The sequence below is a fragment of the Callorhinus ursinus genome, unplaced genomic scaffold, assembly GCF_003265705.2.
Source record: "Callorhinus ursinus isolate GAN/ISIS: 27379988/994484 unplaced genomic scaffold, GSC_fseal_2.0 scaffold25, whole genome shotgun sequence".
NCBI classification, from domain to species: domain Eukaryota; kingdom Metazoa; phylum Chordata; class Mammalia; order Carnivora; family Otariidae; genus Callorhinus; species Callorhinus ursinus.
This window is the reverse complement of record NW_027397087.1, coordinates 19474848-19496781: the sequence shown is the minus strand read 5'-3', so window position 1 is coordinate 19496781 and position 21934 is coordinate 19474848. Positions and strand designations below refer to the sequence as shown.

At 39.1% G+C, this 21934-nt stretch overlaps 1 pseudogene; it reads left to right on the top strand.

Annotated features, from left to right (window-relative positions):
- The first annotated feature begins 15401 nt into the window (after positions 1–15401).
- Positions 15402–18644, top strand: LOC112833276 (peptidyl-prolyl cis-trans isomerase FKBP5 pseudogene; annotated as a pseudogene).
- Positions 18645–21934: the final 3290 nt, after the last annotated feature.

The following is a 21934-nucleotide window of genomic DNA, read 5'->3' as shown; positions in this document are numbered from 1 at the left end:
TTCCACAGTTATTTAAAAGCATGACTATGTATACTTTGATTCTCCACAAAATCTTGTTGTACATGTCAAGTACCCAAAGTTGTGTCTAATTAAATATGAAAGTCATTGCTTTGTAAATATGTACATAATGAGCACTTTAAAATAATTTCAAAATAGCATGACCAAAAAAGTTGCAAAGTTAAAGCTGTCTTGAGTGGATTTCTGTCTGACGAAGTTATGTGCTTTGTGTACACTGGTCCCCAGACCATTTTGTGCTGTGATTTCATCAGCAAGGAACCTACAGATGGCATGTATGGGAAAAGCACAAACAAAAAATGAGCAAGTCTCCCAGTATGAGCACGCCACTGGGGGGTTTCCATCCAACCTGCGACCCCTGGAAGACACGGCGGTTCACCTCATCTCATCCCATTTGCAGACTGGGATGGCTCCCTCCCTCCTGTCACCCTCATCCCAACCTTCTCAGATCCTATTTTTTTTTAAATTTTGATATCACGGATTGGGGGTATTAATCTGACTTATTACAATATTGTATTAAAATACATTTATCCTGATTACTGAGTTTTTGGCCACCCCCTAGTCTTAGGCCTGTTCATTAAGTCGGGATAGATTCACCTTTATCCCAGAAAGTATACTGCAGGTAAATAGGCTGTGACAAATGCATCATTATGAGCATGATTATAATGATACAAATGGTAAGAAATATTTAGTTTAATATCCTATGAAAACTAAAGCCATAGACCATTGAGAATGTTTGAAATGGCTTACTTCTAGTGGTGTACAGGGGGAAATACTGGGCATCTATGTTTCTTCCTTTTGACATTGTTTCCCCAAATGCTTTTTTTTCATTGCACAGAGCATGTTTTCCTATCATCAATTTTAGGGATCCCTTCTGTCTTCAATACACTACTAATTGGGAAGGTAGCACTCATTTTTCATTCAAGGATCTAAGGTTTTAAACACCAAAGGTAATTTGTACACGTTTAGTTTAACACTGCCTAAATCTGCAAAGTGCCAAATGCCAGCAAAAGACCAGTATTCATAACATTAAACAATAGCAACAAGTGGTTGGTACATGCTGGCAAACCTGTCATTTCTTCACTTCGCAATTACTTTAATTGTAATTATCTGTAAAGTCATAATTGGCTTTTCAATCTTGCATGTGGACTTTCTAGAGAGAAGGTGTTTTCACACAGCCTCAGTAACTGAGCATCGTGTCCTCAGATGATGCCATCTAAGACAAAAGGACAGTCTATGATGTGTTCTTGACATATCACAAGTTTTCTTTAGCCTTTTAAAGAGATTTTCTGTTAATTGTGCAATGGGGACTACATTTCCTAACAGAAATAATCTCTCTTATCTATATCAAAAGAATTCTCCCATCTACGTTATCTCCATTTGTATCAATTTATAATCATAATCAACAGAGAAACAGTATTTTAATTTTTCCTTTGTGTTTTAAAGAGTGCGGGGGGAAAGGAGGAAGGGGGAAACAGGAAAGGAAAGGGGAAGGAACAAACCTATAACAGCGAGATTAAGAGCCTCCATTCTAAGAGAAAGAAAAAAGGAAAGAAAGAAAAAAAGAACAAAACTGTAACAGATTAAGAGCCTCCATCCTATCCCTAAAACAGTCATAGCCACAGGGATCAGGATGCATTTAGGATTGTTTTTATAAGGAAGATATCCTTGGGTCAGCCTCTATTTCCAAATAATCGGTGTATTTCCACCAATCTATGCAAAACCATTTGGTCCAATTGGAGATAGGAAGTGAGGCAAAAATATAAAATACTATCATTTCAGTGATCTTTGAGACAGTCAAGTAAAAGAAAGACATTTGGGGATTTCTAAAGTACGTTCCCATAGAAAGCACACTGCAGTTGATTCTGGCCTGGAAAGGTGTTGGGTTTTGTTTGTAGTCTTCCTGCCATGTAGGTGGCAGCAACACTCAAGGCTAGAAATTTTCTTTCCCATTCTCTTAGCTCTAGTTCAAAGCGTATTCTTACTCAAAATCCTTGTGGAAGAGAAAAGGTTTAAAGTGTAGAGACAAATTTCTCTATGTCCTCACACATCTTGAAAGCACTATTTTAAGGTTGTGCTAAAGCGGTTCCCATAATGTGAAAACATTCATCATTTCCCTTAGTACAGGAGTCAGATTCTGCTCTCGTACATGTTGGTAGTATGAGGCTTTTGTTTCTTTATTTACTAGGATCTCAATTCTTTACCTTCTCTCAAGCTCAAGCTTTTCTCTGAAGAAAACTCTGCTTTATTCCACTACCACCTGAGCTTTTCTGGGAAATAGCACAAGTCTATCCTTTCATTCTTTGTGAACATCTAAAAAGCCAGGGTATTTAGTAAATGTGGAGAGATTTTACTTTCATCCTCCAAATGAAGCCATTTCCTCTGATTGTTCTCAAGAGAGGAGACTGCATTCAAGTTAGTTCTGTATGCAAATCAAACGAAGGCTGTGTCCCAGCAGGGAGGCCTAGGGCACCTGATCTGTGAGGCTAGAAGACAGAGGATGTAGAGGCTCACATGGAGGCTGTTGAGTTATTGCATGGAAGTTCTGCCTTGAGAAAGGTAGTGGCTCCTGGCCCCAGGCAGAAATGAAACCGGGACGCCCACCTTCATGCTCATAAGTTTGTTCTTATTGGAAACTGACTAGCAGTGAGAAGTTCTTCCACTTCTGGCATTTTGCTAAAATGAGTACATGTTATAGCAAATATAGGTAGCTTTGGTGAAGGAATCTTTATAGTGTTCTTTTTACAAAGTGTCAGTCAACATGTCCAAAATACCAGCCAAATATCTACAATTCCAGGCCCAGGTAAAGCACACAACAATTAAATCCCCAGGCTACAAGGAAGTCACTGAATGGTTTGAGAAGGTGAGGAGAGGGTTCTGTATCTAATACCTTTCAATCTCGTTTATACCACTTCTAACTTCTTTTGTCCTTGATCACTTTCCCCAAATATCTATGCAATTCAATGCAAGTATTTTTTATTGTAGCGGGCACTGAATAGAAAGTCTGAAGTACGGGCATTATGTCCTCCCTCTTTCACTTTCTCACTAGCTGTGGGACATCAGAAAAGGAATTCATGTAATACTCCGAAGCTCAATTTTCTCATCTCTGCATTGGGACTAATAATTTCAATTTCTCAAGCAACATCTGCCTGTACTATTATTATTGAATATAATATTATAAATAATTGAAATCACTACACATGCCAAAATGCCTATTTTTATAATAATCTTAATTATAGTCAATCATAATGGCACTCCAATGCACAAACAAGCTTTTTACTCAGACTGGGAGAGCAGTTTGGCATAAACAAGCTAACTAGGTTGTCTTACAGAAGTTTCTTCTTTTAAAATGTTTCATGTTAACTGAGTACTCCCAGGATCAAGGGCTAGTTTCAGTTTTCAACAATTTATTTAAAGGTCAAGGCTTTCCCCAGCTCATTGGGTAATAATAAATAGTAAATAGCACATAGTTTTTCTTCTGGGTCCTGAAAGATAATCCTCTGAGAATGTTTTATGTCAGAGTAGGACAGGCCATGGTCCATCTAAGGTTGTACAAAATGACAGGTAGCTTTTCTCTTTACTTCTATCAGTCTTCATATTATCAGATGACACTAGCAAGCATGTTTCTATAGCTTTACATGAGTGTGATGAATAGACCAAACCAAAACATGTAAGTACTTATAAAGAAGTATACCACAGCTTAGAAAGTCAATGAATTCCTGAAAGATCATGTATAAAACAAAATAGTATATATCAAATTCTACCTTCCCACTAAGGTTGCTATATATTAGAAATGTTTTCCTATTAGGTTAAAATCTGAAAACTAATGAACAGGTCAGAAAATCTCAGTCCAGGAAGGGTTAAAGGGCTGACCATGGCATCAGGAGCATTAAACACCAACAGAAGGTACCTGGAGAAGAATGTTCATCCTTATTTTTACTTTATTAATAAAGTTTGGTGAAATGTCTTATTACATTTTATTACTTTTGTTCCATCCTTTCCTCCTCCCTAAGTGGAAAAAAAAGAGTATTGGCTAGGAATAATAATAAAATGACTAGGAGGATTTTCAATTAAAATGGCAAAATGAAAACACATTTATCTCTGCCCTCTCCTAAAGCTCCACTGGAATAATGGGATAAAAGACAAAAATCCAAAAGAAAAATAGAGAATGGGGAAAGGAATAACAACAGCAAAAATTTAAAAACCAGAAAGCAAATAAATGCTATAGAGGATAATGCCAAGAAGTGAGAAGCATGGTGTTTTCAGGGCTCCTTAAAGGCTCAGAAATCGGAGTCAGCTGTGATTTTTGAAAGTGGGGGGTACAGGAAAACTGTGTGAAAGAAAATTAATTTCCTTGATTCCCACCCCTATTTGTCAGTCCAGCTGACACCTAGAGTTCCCTACCTGGACAGGTTAAATAGGAAAGATTCTGGATTCAGGACACTAGGCCCTGCTGAGAGCAGGGATATCATCCTGAAAACAAGGGATGGGTAAAAATCTGTACACTAATGGCCACACCCCCACCCCAGCTCCCTTCTGTTTTGCTCCAAAGATGTTGATAACCATTCTTCTTAACACTGGACAAGAGACAGATGAGCATTTTATGATAACAAGCCTGAGGCCAACAAGCACATGAAAAGATGCTTAACATCACTAATCATTAGGGAGATGTAAATCAAACCCACAATGAGTTACCACCTCACACCCATTAGAATGGCTACTATCAAAAAACAAAACAAAATAAAACAAAAACAGAAAATGACAAGTATTGATGAGGAGATTGAGAAATTGGAACTCAGGAGCTATGTTGGTGAGACTGTAAAATGGTGCAGCTGCTATGGACAACACTAGAAATAGAATTACCATATAATGCAGAAATCCTTCTAGAGGGTATATATCCAAAAGAACATCTAAAAAATGTAAAAACAGACTCGCCATATAATCTAGCAATCCTTCTAGAGGGTATAGATCCAAAAGAATATCTAAAAGCAGGATCTCAGAATTATATTTGTACACCCATGTTCATAGCATTATTCACAATAGCCAAGGGGTGGAAGCAACCAAAGTGTCCATCAACAAATGAATGATAAACAGAATGTATCTTCATACAATGGAATATTAATTAACTTCAAAAAGGAAGGAAATTCTGACACAGGCTACAACATGGATGAACCTTGAAGACACTATGTTAAATGGAAGAAGCCAGTCACAAAATGACAAATACTGTGTAATTCCACTGACTGAGGAACCTAGAGTAATTAAATTCATAGAGACAGAAAGTAAAATGGTGGTTACCGTGCGAGGGAAGAGGAGGCGGGAAGGGAGGACTGAGGAGTTGTTGTTTAATGGGTAAGGAGTTTCAGTTTTATAAGATGAAGGAGTTCTGGAGATTGGTAGCACAACAATGTGACTATACTTAACGCTACTGAAGTGTACACTTAAAAATCGTTAAAATGGTAACATTGACGTTATGTATATTTTACCACAATTTTAAAAATTAAAAAAAAAACCCACAGCCTGAGGAAAAAAGATCTACAGAGTCTGACTACTCGTGCTCTTCCAATGAAACATCGCCAGAAAACATCATAGTGAAGCCCCAGCACTCTAACCTATACCCAAACACAAGGTATTTTTGTGCTTCACTAGTTGGAAAGCCAAAGATCACCAGATATATGAAGAAAGTTTTTAATACAAAAGAGAGACACCAAAACAAACATGTAGAAAGAGACAGCAGAAACAAGCAATAGAGAATATTATAAGAAAATCCCCAAACATTTATAATTAATGTGATCAGAGAGATAAGAGAGGAAATTACCTTCAAGAAATAAAGATAGGAGGCTATAAAAAAACAACATTCAGGAATTTGCATTCATTTAATTCAACACACCTTTTTTTTTTTATTTCTACTATGTGCCAGGCACTGTTCTAGTCATTCTGAATACAACAGAAAATAAAACATACATGTACGCATTCAAAAGCTAGCATTTTTTTTTCTAAAAAAAAAAATGTTTGGAAGATATAATTGGAGAGATCTCCCAGAAGGAAAATAGGAGAGACAATAAGAAAATTTAAATATCAATTCAATTAGAGGTCCAATATAAGAAAATATTAATAAGAGATCCAGAAAGAGTAAACAGAGAAATTAGAGGGAGGAAAATCATGGAAAATAAAATCAAGCTAAGTTTCCAGAAATGATGAAACAGATTCCAGACTGAAAGAACCCATAGTGGGTTCAGCAAAATTGATGAAAATGACTCATGTAAAAGCATATTCTAGTGAAAGTTCAGAACACTGGAGGCAAAGGGATGATCTCGCAATCTTTAGAAAAAGGAAGAGAACTTTTCCTCATTGTGAATGACAGGAAATCAGGAGGGCATTAGATTTCTCAACTGCAATTCCAGACGCTAGAAGAAAATGAGGCAGTGACTTAATATCCTGTGAAAACCATTTCCATCCTGGAGTTTGGTATTTTGCCACTCTATCTATTCTATACACCTTTTCTCATAAAAAATACTGGAGGATATAATCCACCTACAAAATGGAGTAAACCAAGAAAGAACAGCACATGGAACATAGGAAAGAAGGAAATTCCCCAGAGGATAGTGAAGATAGATGGCATGTCTACTGCTGTAGACCTGGCTAGTTGTAGCAGAAAGTGAGGGCTCCAGTAAGGAGGGCTCCAGAAGAGTGCTGGTGACCTTGACTGTACTGACAGTGATTTTCGGGTTCTATCCGATGGGTTTGGTAATGAATTAGTGACAGGGATTATGTATGACAGAAAACTAAGCAAATGAAGAGAAAGAAGAAATGTAATCATAGTGTATTGCATTGTCCAACTGTGAATAATACCAATAATGATTATTACAAAGTGATTATTACTCTAACGTGAGAAAAGAAGAGAGAGAGGCGATACAGCTAAGGAATCACTAAAATTGAGAACTTTGATTAATCTGAAATTGCAGGTCAATTCCCAAGTTACAAATTCAAATGTTGGTAGATTTAATTTATTCACAAGAAGAGATATCTGGGATCTTTGAGTGTCTTATCTCTGCTTGCCCTATATGTGGTCCTATCTTTGCGTATCTCTGGTTGTTTAGGATCCTAGCTCGAGGAATTCCGCGGGCCGTGTGGTTCTTCTGAGCCCCAGCGATGTCACCCATTCCACGCTCTCTGACCCAGTTGGCTGTGTCTCAGTCTGCAGAGGTATCTGGCAGCCATGGCTTCCAGGCAGGGGATTTGCCTGCACATCTGGCCATAGTTGTTAATGATCCTCCGCTGTAATGTGATTAATGAGCGTAATGTGTGATTAATGAGTGTGAGATAGTGAAACTTTAAACAGCTGAAAATAATATTGAGTATGTAGCTCTTCATAAGGGGTTTGTTTTTGTTTTTGTTTTTGTTTTTTTGGATCGTCTGTATGAATATTGGTCAAAATATTCCATGCTGCCTTGTCATCCAGTGGACTAGAAGGTCACCTACATCTGTGCTTCACAAAAATTTACCACGGGGTTCTTAGAAGGAAAGCACAATAGTACACAAAGTAGCCTCAAAATACCACACTGCAAATGTGAAATTTCTCTGGCATCTCAAAGGGTGTCTTTAAAGAGTCACGTAAATTTTGTACATATACATTTGTGTTTGCTAGATACAAAAATTTTAATAGCTAACATTTACTGCACATTTTCTGTGTGTGCTATGCCTAATAGTTTACATACATTTCTTATTTAATCTTTAAGCCACTTCATGAGATAGTTTCAATGCTCATTGTATAGATCGGGAAACAAACACAGAAAGTAATTTCCCAAAGACCACACAGCTAGTAAGCATCGACAAAAGAATTTAAATATTACAGAGTAGTTTGTACGCATGCAGGTGCTACATTCAGACTCTGAAATCATGTAGAGTCTTTTATAACTGCCTGTCTTATCTGTGGTTCCCAGTTTTTCATTAGGCTTATGAGAACTACAATGTGAAAAGCATGCATCTATTTTATCTAGTCTCATTCATTATGGTAGAAACTAGTAGAATCAAGTGCAAGAATGTCACCACTTCAAAAAAATATTGACCAGCAAATTATTAATTTGATTAAAAAGAAACAAGAAGTATTGTCATCATCCCAGCATTAATACTAAAAATACTTTTGTGTCAGTGACCTGGAAGCCCTTAGAGAAGGGTCACTTTTGAAGCAATGGGCTGGGTCTAGGTCTTCTTTTGCTCCATTGGTAACACCCGCTACCAGCTAGGCTCCCAAAGCCATGTAGATGAATTTATTGAGTCTCTCATGCCTCAATCACTCCCCTAAGCACTGAGAGTAATATTTGATTTACTCTCCAACACAACTCTTCGAGGCGAGTATTAAACTAATCCCCATTTTACAGATGAAAAAGAGTGCAGTACATGAGAGGATAAGTAATTTGTTTAAGATCGCACAACCAGTGAAGCATGGGACAAAGAAAGAGGCTCGCAAGCTCAGAGAGTTGGATTCATCAACCCATGCTCTTAACCACTATCTTCTGTTGCTGACCACCTTCACCACCTTTGGTCCTCATATCTGACAGTGCAGTAGCCAAAGTAATAGCCATTTTCAACCTTCATTTTTTAGGTGTCTATGGCAGTATAAGCTTTACCATCCATTCCCATGTAGAACTTTGCATCAGCTGCTAACCTATGTTGTAGGGCTCAGCCGGTAAAAGCGCTCTACTTTCTTGGAGCCCTCAATATGATGTGCACCCACAGCGCTCCTGGGCACACAAGAGCTTTTGACCAGATAAGTGGCCTTTTGAGTCAGAAAAGCTAACTGGAATGGACTTCTCAGCCAAGGTATCAAGGTACTTTCATGCATTACATCAAAGTCTTTCTGTGGTGTTTCTTGATCAGAAAAACAATTTAAGGATGACTTTAGCTCTTTCAACAAAATTCTTAGCTCAGTTGTTGAAGGCAGAGGTTTCTCAACCTCAGCACTATTGACATTTTGAGCCAGCTAATTCTTTGTTTGGTGACGGCTATCGTGTGAATTGTAGGGTATTTAGTAGAACACTGGCCTTTACCACCAGATGCCAGTAACAGTCCCCCCAAGACCCCCTGCAGTTACAACAACCCAAATATCTCCAGACACTGTTAAATGTCTCCTAGTAGAGAAACACTGGTCGAAGATAAATTCCTCCTATTTACATTTTCCCAACAAAAAAGTTCATAAAGTGTTTTGAGTTTTATTTTTATTTCTGAAACATACCTGCTAGCCTGACTTCAACATACAAATTACTCGGGTTATATATAATCTACTGAGAGACTAAGAAAAAGTAATCACTATATCTTTTCCTCTTTTCTTTTCTTTTTTTTCCCAATGCTTACTACTTTCCCTAACTCTTACAAGCTGGTACCTTCAAATCACATGTTCCTCATACAGATCTTCATGTCAAACTCCAAACCCAAAAATTCACCTGAAAAACCATCATCTTCTGAACATCCCACAGGAACCTCAAGCCAGTATGTCCAATACTGAACTCATTCTCTCCCTCGACAAATGTTCTCTTTGTTTCTCACTGCCACTGTAAAATTGATCTCCAAATATTTTTTCTTTGATTTTCTAAATGGCTCCCCAATCTGTCTTTTGGCACCCTCACTGTCAGATCAGACTCGTTTCTCATTCAGATTGCCACAGGAGCGTCCTAACTAGTCCTTCTGCCTCCAGTCCATCATCTGCATTGTTGCTCAGGAAATGCTCTAAAATATAAATCCCATTCCTTCACTCCTTTAAATATAGTCCAAACCCCCTTAGCTGGGCTGGTGAAGCCCTTCGCACAGTATCCCTTACTTTCTACCATCTTATAATAATAAATTAGTGAGGATTACATTTGCTCCCAGGATAAAGGCACTATGAGAACTTCAGCCAGAAACTAAATACATAAAATGTATCATATATCCTATCCTACTGAAGCAATGGTTTGTGCATGGTGTAATGGACTTGAGGATGTCAGCTCCTTTAGGTGCCTTTTACATTAGAAAAGATGTGAATTTCAGTACAGACCCTCAGGTCTGCTGAAAACTCAACTTTATTTTCTCCATAAATGAATTTAATTTCTATTTTACATTTTCCTCTTCCTTTTTCCAGGTAGAAGAAAAAAATCTCAACTGGCTCAGGCCTTCCACTTTTTCTCATATGTTGTATCTAAGTTTTGAGAATTTACTTGGGTGCCCACATAATTTTTAGTGCAAACTAGGACACTTTTTTAGTGAGAGGAACTACTATTTAAGAGTTTCGCATGAGGCAACTAGTATAAATCAGGAATATCCCAGGAAAATGGAGATATATAGTCGCCTTTGACTTAGGTAAGGTTGGTGTAGTAGCTGAGGGGTGTGGGAGCCTGTGAAATATTCAGTCATCATCTGTCCATACTAGATGGACAGACAATATTATATCCAGATACCACAATGTCCAGAGGGGAAAAAATGTTTTGCCCCATTCCAATCTGGTCTTTTGTCATCTGTTCATACATATCTCAGCCATTTCCACCCTCTTTTCTCGCAATAAGCATCTCTGTCTGGCTCACTTTCGGGTCCCTCCAAGCCCCACTGAGGTGAACAAAATGATTTGAATCTCCTGCACTTCATTGACTTGGAACATGACTGTCTCAGGCTTTTCTACTCAACCATGTCTGTGTCATGCCACATGCAAGAAACCTCTGTGGAGCTTGCAATTCTCCTGAGCTCTACTTCAAAATCCAGATAGAGCTCTCCACAGTTCTTGAATTCTGAATTTTATCTCAAGTTTCTAATCTGCACCCTACCCCCAACTAGGAAACAGATTGTGGATGAGACATGGGATGGCTTTTTAGGATTCTACCTACATCTGAGTTATTTGTCTTCTCTTTGCCCTGACCCTTGTAATCTTTACCCCTCTGCCATAGATAGCCCGAATTGTCTATTTTCTCAAATTTTCTTTTGTGATATAAACATTATACCTTAGATGCAAAACCCTTATTGAAACTCAAAGGTGTTTCCTTTGCTTGTGTGTTTTTCATCTTTCTCCTAAGACAATAAATGCTGCTGACAATAAGGGGAAGGGGGAGCAAAATGTATAAGAAATGACAGAGAGCAATACAACTCAAATTCTTGATGAGTATAACATACTAATTTTTTTTTTTTCATTTACAGAAGGCAAATGAATTCTAGAGCAGAGGAAAAGAGTATGGGAGTTGTGATGGTTAGTTTTATATGTCACCTTGGCTAGGCAATGGTCACTAGTTATTTGGTCAAAAACCAGTGTTGCTGTGAAGGTATTATTTAGGTGTGATTAGTATTTAAATAAGTAGACCTTGAGTAAATCTGATTACCCTCCATAATGTGGGTGAGCACCACCTAATCAGTTGAAGACCTTAAGAATAAAAACTATTTTCTGAAATAGAAGGAATTCTTCTCAAGACTACAACATAGGAACCCTGCCTGAGTTACCAGCCTGTTGCCCTTTCCCTACAGATTGCAGTCTTTTTTTTTAAAAAAAAAAGTAGATTTCAGTACTAAAAAAAAGAAGTGAAATTAATTTTAATAATAAATTTTATTTAACCCTATGCATCCAGAATATTACTGCAACATGTAAACAACATAAAATAATTAATGAGATATTTTATAGTCCTCTTTTCATACCAAATCTTCAAAGCCCTATTCATATTTTACACATCTGGGACATCTCGATATGGACTAGCTACATGTGGCTAATGGCTAACGTATGGGACAGCAAAGATCTAGACTAAAACATGTTATGAAAAAGAATTAAAGAGGGGCGCCTGGGTGGCTCAGTTGGTTAAGGGTCTGCCTTTGGCTCAGGTCATGATCCCAGGGTCCTGGGATCCAGCCCCAGGTTGGGCTCCCTGTTCAGCAGGGAGTCTGCTTCTCCCTCTTCCTCTGCCCCACTTGTGTGCTCTCTCTCTCAAATAAATGAATAAAATCTTAAAAAAAAAAAAAAGATGCACAAAGGCACTGTCTCTTTTCATGTCTCCTTTGTAGGAGGGAGGACACTTTTTCCAGAATCCTCTAAACAGCATAATTCCCCTCTTGTCTCAATGATTGGGACTGGGAGACACGCATAGTCCTAAACTAATCACCAATAACATAAACAGGGTTAACAGAATTCTCCTAGATTATTTGAAAGTAGAATGGATTTTGGGGAGACCAACCACAAAGGCTACCACACCTCTGATTAAAATCAATAGCTGAAATACCAACTGTGTGAAAATATGGTAATATTCATAACCTCAGAATTCTATAAAAAGCTGCCACTTAATAGCCCCAAACTCCATTTAGGTGATATGAACTAATGGCTTGACAAACACACATGAAATGACCTAATTGCTAACATGCTCATATTTCTTTACCCAAACACCAGAATTATAAGAAAGAAAGCTCTAGTTATGTTAAAACAGAGATCTGACAGGTCTCTGGTGAGGGCTTACTATACAGCAGGTGCTGGTTTAGTCACTACCACATGGAACACATTTGATCCTTCTAACCACCCAGTGAAATGACTGTTAAAATCATATCTGTAGTAGCCTGGGTCTCAGAGAAGGTAATGATTTCCTCAAGGTCACACCTGGCTAAGGTTATATGGAACCCATTTTCTAATCCAAGTTTTTGACTCTAAGTCCAGCGCTATTTCTACTAGACTTTTAAACTAGAAAATTTTGTCAGCCTACTAGACTTTTAAACTAGAAAATTTTGTCAGCCTAGTAGTTTAGGTTAGGGGACAACACAGTTATTTTCTCTTTTTCTAATCGTTATAAATAAACTTTGTGAAAACTTAACTATAAGAGATTCCATAAATAAATCCCAAATTGTGTAGAATTACGGGGGAAACAGACTATAAAGGAGAGGTGGCAAACCGTATAGCCCAGCTACTGCCTGGTTTGTAAATAAAGTTTTATTGGAACCCAGCTATTTGGTTACCTTTTTTTTCTATGGCTGTTTTCTCTCTACATGGGCAAAAATGAATAGTTGCAACAGAACTCCTGTAACCTGCAAAGCTGAAAATATTTACTATCTGGCCCCTTAGAGAAATTGTCTCAACCCCTCATCTAAAGGAAAGCTCTTAGAATTTGAAATCAAGAGACCTGAATTTGAAATCTAATTCTGACTAGATTTAGTGATTGTATACTCTTAGGAAAATCTCATTTCTCTGCCATGTTGAGGTTTTCTTAACACTAGAGTAGAAATCTAAGTTGAGGCCAAGCTGGAATTAAAAAAAAAAAATAGGGATGTTTTGTTTCCCAAGGTAACACTATTTGCTTTGCTGAACAATAGCTCATTGTGAAGAGTTCAATAACACCAGGGTAAGGTGATGGGCACATCTCTCTCGCAGCTTCTTACAGATGTTTAAAGGAAAGATAGGAAGCCAATGGACACAGGTGGGTGGCAAAATTGGCCAAACCAAATGATTTCAGAGCCCAGATAATTGCCCAAAAAGGAGATTTTGAAATTAGTTCCTAAACATAGACATTGCATTATATTGTTTTTTCTACCAATAAAACGTACACAATTCCCAATTATAATAATGCACTGTCAGAAGACAATAACATTTAGGTTGTGAGTTTTAAAAGCAAAAATGTCACATACAGCATTTAAAAAAAAAACCTTCTTGTGGTCTAACTTCATTTATGATGCACTCATGTAAATCCCTTCCTTGCTGTTGACCTTGATCACAATAAGAAAAATAGTCATCTTTCTATTTTAAAACCTTGTCAGCAAATATCTTCCTCCTTTGTTCTAGGCACCCTGGATTATGGAGCAAAATAACAGTAAGATATGGAGCAAATTATGGCAAAAAAAAAAAAGGGTCATTTACACTGCTATTCTGACTGCTATTACCAGCAATAACTATCATCTCTAAGCTTTTCAACAATGAGTCCACACCAGTAAGTGGAAACACTTTTTTGTAAGTGCTATATAGTAATACCTGACATGTATATAGCACCTTTCATCTGTAAGAGTCCCAAAGTGCCATGTGGAGTATCCTGGAATCACTTCATCTACTAGAGAAATACAACAATCTCTGGACCACAAAGCAGCAACTGTTCCATACACATAGTGTTCCATAGTCTTGATATTCTTGGGAAGAAGGCAAGAGTACATCTGTTTTACTCTTCTAGCCCCTCCAGATCAATGTGCCTTATGTTCTTGTCTCATTTGCACAACCTGTGGACCCCAAAGATAACCTCTTCCATTTCTACTTTTTCTGCTTCAGTGGGAAGGCTGACTCTTGAACAACCATGGGGACTGAAGAAACCCTTTGTACATGCTGATTTGTTTTGACTTCTTATTTGCAGCAGTTTGTGGAAATTAATTAAAACACCACCATAGTAGAAATACCTTTGAAACCTGAGCCATTTTATTTTTTTTTAAGATTTTATTTATTTATTCATGATAGACAGAGGGGGAGAGAGAGAGAGAGAGAGAGAGAGAGAGAGAGAGAGAGAGACAAGCAGAGGGAGAAGCAGGCTCCCAAGGAGCAGGGAGCCCGATGCGGGACCCGATCCCAGGACCCTGGGATTATGACCTGAGCCGAAGGCAGACGCTTAACCATCTGAGCCACCCAGGCACCCTGAAACCTGAGCCATTTTAGATGCCAGGGTCCATTACTTTTCAGCTGTAGATTCGAGGAAGGTTTCTTAATTTCTCTCAGCTTCATTTTTAAAAAAGCAGAGCTAATACCTACTCCAAAATGCGCTTACAAACTTAAAGTGACTGTCAGAGTAGTCAGGATAGTGTAAGCACAAAATAAATGTCTTTTTCTTCATTTCCCCAACGTATATCTATAGGAATCAGCCCACAGTTTTTATTAAATCAAGTGGGTTAGAGAGTGAAGTTTCTATTATTTCTTAACAGAGAAATTAACTTTAGTAATGGTAATGCTACTGATTAGGAGTCAGGAATTTGCTTTAATAATCTTTGGATGTGTCAGTTATTTGATGCTTCCAAATAACCCTGTCTACTAAAAAGGAAAACACGATATCCCTAATTCTCCTCGCTAAAGACTTAGGATAAATTGAATAGTGAGTGCAGTATAGCTCTGTTTCCTCAGAAAATGGTGCCATGTAAAGATAATGCAACATTACTCTGGTTATGATTGCTGACCAAGACCAGATTTGAAAGAAATAATGAGTGGAAAGGAAAGATTTAGAAAGGTTATATTAAAGTCACAGATGAAAAGAAGTACAAATGCTATCTTGAAGTGATCCCCATCTCTCCCCTACCCCTCACTGTACAAGTTCAGAGGGATGTAGAAAACCAATAGAGGATAAACCACCTGTTTTCTCTGGACTATGTAGTGTATTAATTTAGCAAATATTTATTAAGAACCTACTAAGAGCGGGCGCTGCCAGTCTCGGGCGGCGGCGTCCAGCAAGCGGACGGCCTGCTGGGCAGGCTGGGGGCCGAGCAGCGCGCGGGTGAGGGGGAGAGAGACGGGGCCGAGGAGCAACCACGGCGACAGAAAAGTTGCAAGACCTAGTACAAGGAACATCCAGATTCACCAGTTGTTGGTGTATGCACTTGTTCAAATTTACTGAGCTGACTACTTAAGATCTGGGCATTTTACGGTTTTCTAACTTATAAAAGACCATGACTACTGATGAAGGTGCCAAGAACAATGGAGAAAACCCAGCAGCAGCTGTGGCTGAACGTGGAGAGGATGTCACCTCTAAAAAAGATAGAGGAGTATTAAAGATTGTCAAAAGAGTGGGGAATAGTGAGGAAACACCAATGATTAGAGACAAAGTTTATGTCCATTACAAAGGGAAATTGTCAAATGGAAAGAAGTTTGATTCCAGTCATGATAGAAATGAACCATTTGTCTTTAGTCTTGGCAAAGGCCAAGTCATCAAGGCATGGGACATTGGGGTGGCTACCATGAAGAAAGGAGAGATCTGCCATTTACTCTGCAAACCAGAATATGCATATGGCTCAGCAGGCAGTCTCCCCAAAATTCCCTCAAGTGCAACTCTCTTTTTTGAAATTGAGCTCCTTGATTTCAAAGGAGAGGATTTATTTGAAGATGGAGGCATTATCCGAAGAATCAAACAGAAAGGAGAAGGATATTCAAACCCAAACGAAGGAGCAACAGTTGAAATCCACCTGGAAGGCTGCTATGTTGGAAGGATGTTTGATTGCAGAGATGTGGTATTCATTGTTGGGGAAGGAGAAGACCATGACATTCCAATTGGAATGGACAAAGCCCTGGAGAAAATGCAATGGGAAGGACAATGTATTTTATATCTTGGACCACGATATGGTTTTGGAGAGGCAGGGAAGCCTAAGTTTGGCATTGAACCTAATGCTGAGCTTATATATGAAGTGACACTTAAGAGCTTCGAAAAGGCCAAAGAATCCTGGGAGATGGACACCAAAGAAAAATTGGAGCAGGCTGCCATTGTTAAAGAGAAGGGAACTGTGTACCTCAAGAGAGGCAAGTACATGCAGGCAGTGATTCAATATGGGAAGATCGTATCCTGGTTAGAGATGGAATATGGCTTATCAGAAAAGGAGTCTAAGGCTTCTGAGTTGTTTCTGCTTGCTGCCTTTCTGAACCTGGCCATGTGCTCCCTGAAGCTTAGAGAGTACACCGAAGCTGTGGAATGCTGTGATAAGGCCCTTGGACTAGACAGTGCCAATGAGAAGGGCTTGTACAGGAGGGGGGAAGCCCAGCTGCTCATGAACGAGTTTGAGTCGGCCAAGGGCGACTTTGAGAAAGTGCTGGAAGTTAATCCCCAGAGTAAGGCTGCATGACTGCAGATCTCCACGTGCCAGAAAAAGGCTAAGGAGCACAAGGAGTGGGATCGCAGGATATACGCCAACATGCTCAAGAAGTTTGCAGAGCAGGATGCAAAGGAAGAGGCCAGGAAAGCCATGGGCAAGAAGACTTCAGAAGGGGTCACCAATGAAAAAGAAACAGAAGGTCAAGTGATGGAAGAAAAAGCCGGAGGCCACGTATGACCCCACACAAAGGAGGGAAGAGCCCTGATGAACCTGGCCCCTCCTTCACGGGCTTTCACCCAACTCAGGACTAACCAGTGTTTAATGTCAAGTTTGCTAGAGTCTGTGTGAGTCTGGAAGCAAATGGAAAAACCAGTAGCTTCCCAGAAAACAGCCACCCTGCTGCTGCCCAGCGCTCTCCTTGAGGGGGTGGCGTGGGACCCCTCCAGGTGGGACAAAACGGAAATGACTGTTGGCGTGGCAAGCCTGAGCCAACAGCTAAGGCCAGCTCATTTCAGTTTGTCAACTTCTAGTATCTAATTCAGGGTCCCTTGAGATAATCCTGATAATTTGGGGCTGTCTGTTAGGTTTTACATCTGATTGCACTTCAATAGCACTGCAGAAACCTAAAAATAAATGCCTAATGACTTTCTCCTTTCCTACAGTTGGGTGGGGAGAGGAGGAGGAGATTTTGTGTTTTAAATGACAAAAGTGCTAGCGTTTTTACCCAACAGAACCCATGGGGAGAAGGGTCTCGAAGCCCCTCAGGTCCTCAGCAGCCCAGACTCAAAAGCCAGAACCTCAGAGGTCACTTGCTTGCTGATTTAGCCACGCCCCCCCCCCCAAGCCGGCCTGCTTGGGAGAACGGGTCTCTCCTGCGCCCAGCCTGGCCCTGGAGGAGGGAGTCTGTCCTTCCCAAAACATTCTTCAGCAATGATAACGAGCAGAGGGAGTTTCTAGATTAGCCTTCCCCTGCTTTCGATGAAGTTCTGAGATGCTGAAATGTGAAAAGAGCGATCAGAATTGTGCCCTTCCCCTGCTCTGTCCCTTGTAGGAAGTAATGTTGAGTACAGTAGTGCCTGCTAGCCTTCCTTCTGTTCCGTTTCTTATTTCCATTCTAACCCTTGCTATTAAGAATTTAAGACTGGTTCTTATAATATCTCTGACCTGGAGTGGATTCATTTACATATCCATTTAGGATCCACGCAGGGTTTTGTTTTTTTGGTTTTTTTTTTTTTGTCTTTTAAAAAATTACTGGCTCATAAACATGTATACTGGTTTATGAAACTTTATTTACACTCTTCTATCATGCAAAAAAAAATTTGACTTTTTACTACTAAGTAGGTTGATTTTTAAAAACAGTACCTGTAGAGTTGAAAAAATAAGGTGGTGTTCTTGTACACGAAGGGTGTCCTCCCAGGTTTGGCACGCAGTAGCTTTCTTCTGCTGATGGCTTCTTCGTTCTGGTGTGAGCTGTGAAAAAGAATTGAAAACCGCTTCCTGTGCAGGCACATCTCGCCTAAAAGCTCCAGTCCCGGGGCATTGAATCAGGGCAAGTCTTAAAATACATACACGTAGCAGAATCTTGGTCCTTACGGGTAAGCGAGACTGAGCGTGGCTTTCTCTCCCCACGGCCTGAGAAGCACTTGTGGGCACGTGTTTGCAACTGAAGGAAACAGTAGCTCCAACCTGGAACATCTCACTTTGTAAAATCCTAAAGAACACTGGCAATTACTAGTTTTTTACTTTTATGGTGGTTTTAGCCAAACATTTTCGTTGTTAGGTTAGGACCCACATCAAAACCTAAAAATAAAATCCTTTCCATTTATACCAGTTTTCTTCTCCGTGGAACAAATGGAATTAAATTGTTTCTCCTCTGACAACTAGAATCCTTTTCTCATTTTTGTCTTTTTTCGTGAGATTTCTTTAAAAAGCCCCAATCTCACCTAGGAAACACGAAAAGCAGAAGTTGATTTTGCTTTGTTTTGCTTGACTTTTTAGTATTTGTAGCTCTGTTGACTAGAGCATGACTCCAATGAGGCCAATACTGAGATTTGATCCTAAAAAGGCCAGTTAGCTTTTTGCAGGTAACAACAACAACAAAAAAAACAATTCCAAAACTTAGATTATCCCAGCCAGTCGTCTCCCAGGTGTGTGTGATGGGTTACCCTGGCGGGTGGGGCAGGGCGGGGGGAGCAGACAAGGGTGCGTGGAGGGGAGGCCTGGGGTGTGCGGGTGGTTCTGAGCAAACCATGGTGAGGTGCCCATCACCACTCGAGGAGAAGAAACTTCATATATTCTCGTATCAAATTCAGTAATCTTAATTTGTCTAGAAAACAGCAGATGTCTTCGAACCACCTTTCAGACTGCATTTGGAGTGCTGAGGCAGCATATGATGAATTAAAAACTTGGTTTTAAAAAAAGAAAAAGTCATTCAGATGCACTTTTTTGTGTTCCTTAAATAAACAACCAAATGTGAAAAAAAAAAAAAGAACCTACTAAGAACATCAAAAACTAATGATGCAATGTATGGTAATTAACATAACATAACAAAAAAGAACCTACTATGTGCCAAGTATGGCAATATTTCATTCTCAGATCAAACCAAAAGATACTCAGTTCAACTAGTATTCCTTGATATCTACGATGAGCTAAGCACCATACTTAGTCATTAGCTAAATGAGCTAAAAAAAAATAAATAATCAAAAAAATGAAAACAAAACATTTTATCCTCCAAGAAAAGGCTCCCATAGATAGATAGATGACAAGATGTAAAGTGTATGACATAACTGTAAAAAAGCATGAGCTTTGAAATTGGTTAGTTGCTTAAAAAACAGCTTCACCATTTATTAGCTATTTGACTTTCTCTAAATTCTGTTTCCTTATACTTAATTTGTAGAGATATTTTAAGCACAGGAGAAGTTCATATGTGAAAGTGCCTTGCAAAGGGCCTGGCCTACAGCGTTCACACAATGTATGCTAACTTTAAAATACTATAAAATATTATCATTATTATTTACAAATAATTGGGAATATAATAAATTTAAAGAAGCGATTTTCAAGTGGGGATGATTTTGTCCTCCCCAGGAACATTTAGTGATATCTGAAGATATTTTCAGTTGGAAAACTTGGGGAGGTGGGGAAGATTACCATCTAGTAGGTAAAGGCCAGAGATGCTGTTAACATCCCACAATAAACAGGACAGCCTTCCACAACAAAGAACTAGCCAGCCCCCCATGTCAACAGTCCCAGGGTCAAGAAACCCTGTTTAGAGCAAAGGATCTAACATCTATCCATCTATCCGTCTCTATCTATCTGTTTTCATCCATGTATCTATCCATCAAAAGCGGTTTTGTCAGCTAAACTAATTTAATTGCTGTTAGGTTGGTTGAGAATAAAAAACAAACTACATCTCTAAAGTGAAGTTCAGAACAAATGTGAATCCTAGAGGGTGAGAACAGAACATAAAATCCAGAAAAAAATCTTGGTACTGCTGGTGATCAAAAATTGAAGTCCATTATTATTAAGTCATTAAGCACAGAAATCAGGGTATTGCTATTGGAAAGTACAATATTAGTGATAGTTGCTACTCTGTCAATGAAGGAAGAACAGGGGGGTGGGGAGCATCAAAACAGAGGCCACTAAGGCCAGGGAAACTCATATGGAGAGGAACAGGTTTACAACCCAGCCTCAGGATCCTGCTGCTTTACTACAGGGAAAATGAGAAAACCTAAAGAACCATAGAAAGAATTTCGGGGCTGTCTCCTGGGGGAATGGGCCTTCTATTCAAGTAAATAACTCTTTCATGATATAGAGAGTGAAAAAGAGGAAGATGTAACAATGCAGTGTCTCCCACGGGGCAGATGGTAGGTAGAGAGATCGCAACACAACTGGTAGCCAAACGTCTGGTTTGGGAGGGCGGGAAGCAGTCAGCAGCCAAAGGGAGTGCAGTGGAGTCTAACCTGGAAAGGAGTGAATGCATAGGAAGGGGACAGGATCGGTGGATTGTGTCTTATGTAACGTCATTGAAGACGGTTGCAGAACAGAAAAGGAATCTGCCTAGGGTAAGGAGTGTTACACAAAGGAGAAGTGATCTCTATCTGAAGGATTTCTAGCTAGGGCCCAGTGCCCTAATACGAATTACATGGAAACTGAGTAAATGTAAAGGGAATTCTAAGTGTGGTTAGAATACACATGCAAGAAGAAGGATCATCCCAACCTTCTGAGACAGTAGGACTAAGACACTTCTCGAGATATTCCAGCCTAGAGGCTTTTCACCAACTCATTATGCTTTAGGAAGAGCCGGTAGTCAGACTCCGCATGTTTAATTATAATTAGTTTTCAGATTCCCATTTCATAAGAATGTACAAATGCAGCAAATATTGAGCCTCTGCTGTGAGCTGATACATGTCCCAGTATTTAAAATTAGAGTCGGGGTACAGCGGGAGAGGGTACAATGTTGGTGGTGGCATAGAACAGGACACAGGGAGACAGGCACAAATAACTTATTAAACTGCAGGGTATAATAAAATAAATATTTTCAGTACTATTAAGACTCTGTGAATCTAGAGAAGAAAAAGAGCCAAAAATAGACCCACACAAATATAAACAACTAATCTTTGACAAAAAAGCAAAGGTAATACAATGGAGCAAATACAGTTTCTTCAAAAATGGGGCTGGAACCACTGGACATCGACATGCAAAAAAAGTGAATCTAGACACAGACTTTATACCATTCACTAAAGCTAACTCAAAATGGATCATGGACCTCCATGTAAAATGCAAACCTATAAAACTTCCAGAAGCTAACATAAGAGAAAATCTACATGACCTTGGGTATGATGATGCCTATATAGATTTAACAGCAAAGACAAGATCCATGAAAAATAATGTTTAAGCTGGACTTCGTTAAAATTAAAAACATCTGCTCCATGAAAGACTGTCAAGAGAATGAGAATACAAGTCATAGACTGGGAGAAAATATGTGCAAAAGACATATTTGATAAAGGACAGTTACCCAAAACATACAAAAGAACTCTCAATATTCAACAATAAGAAAACAAACAATGCGATTGACAAATGGGCCAAAGACCTTAACAGACACCTCACCAAGGAGCAGATAGGCAATGGAAAATAAGCATATGAAGAGATGGTCCACATCATAGGTCATGAGGGAAAT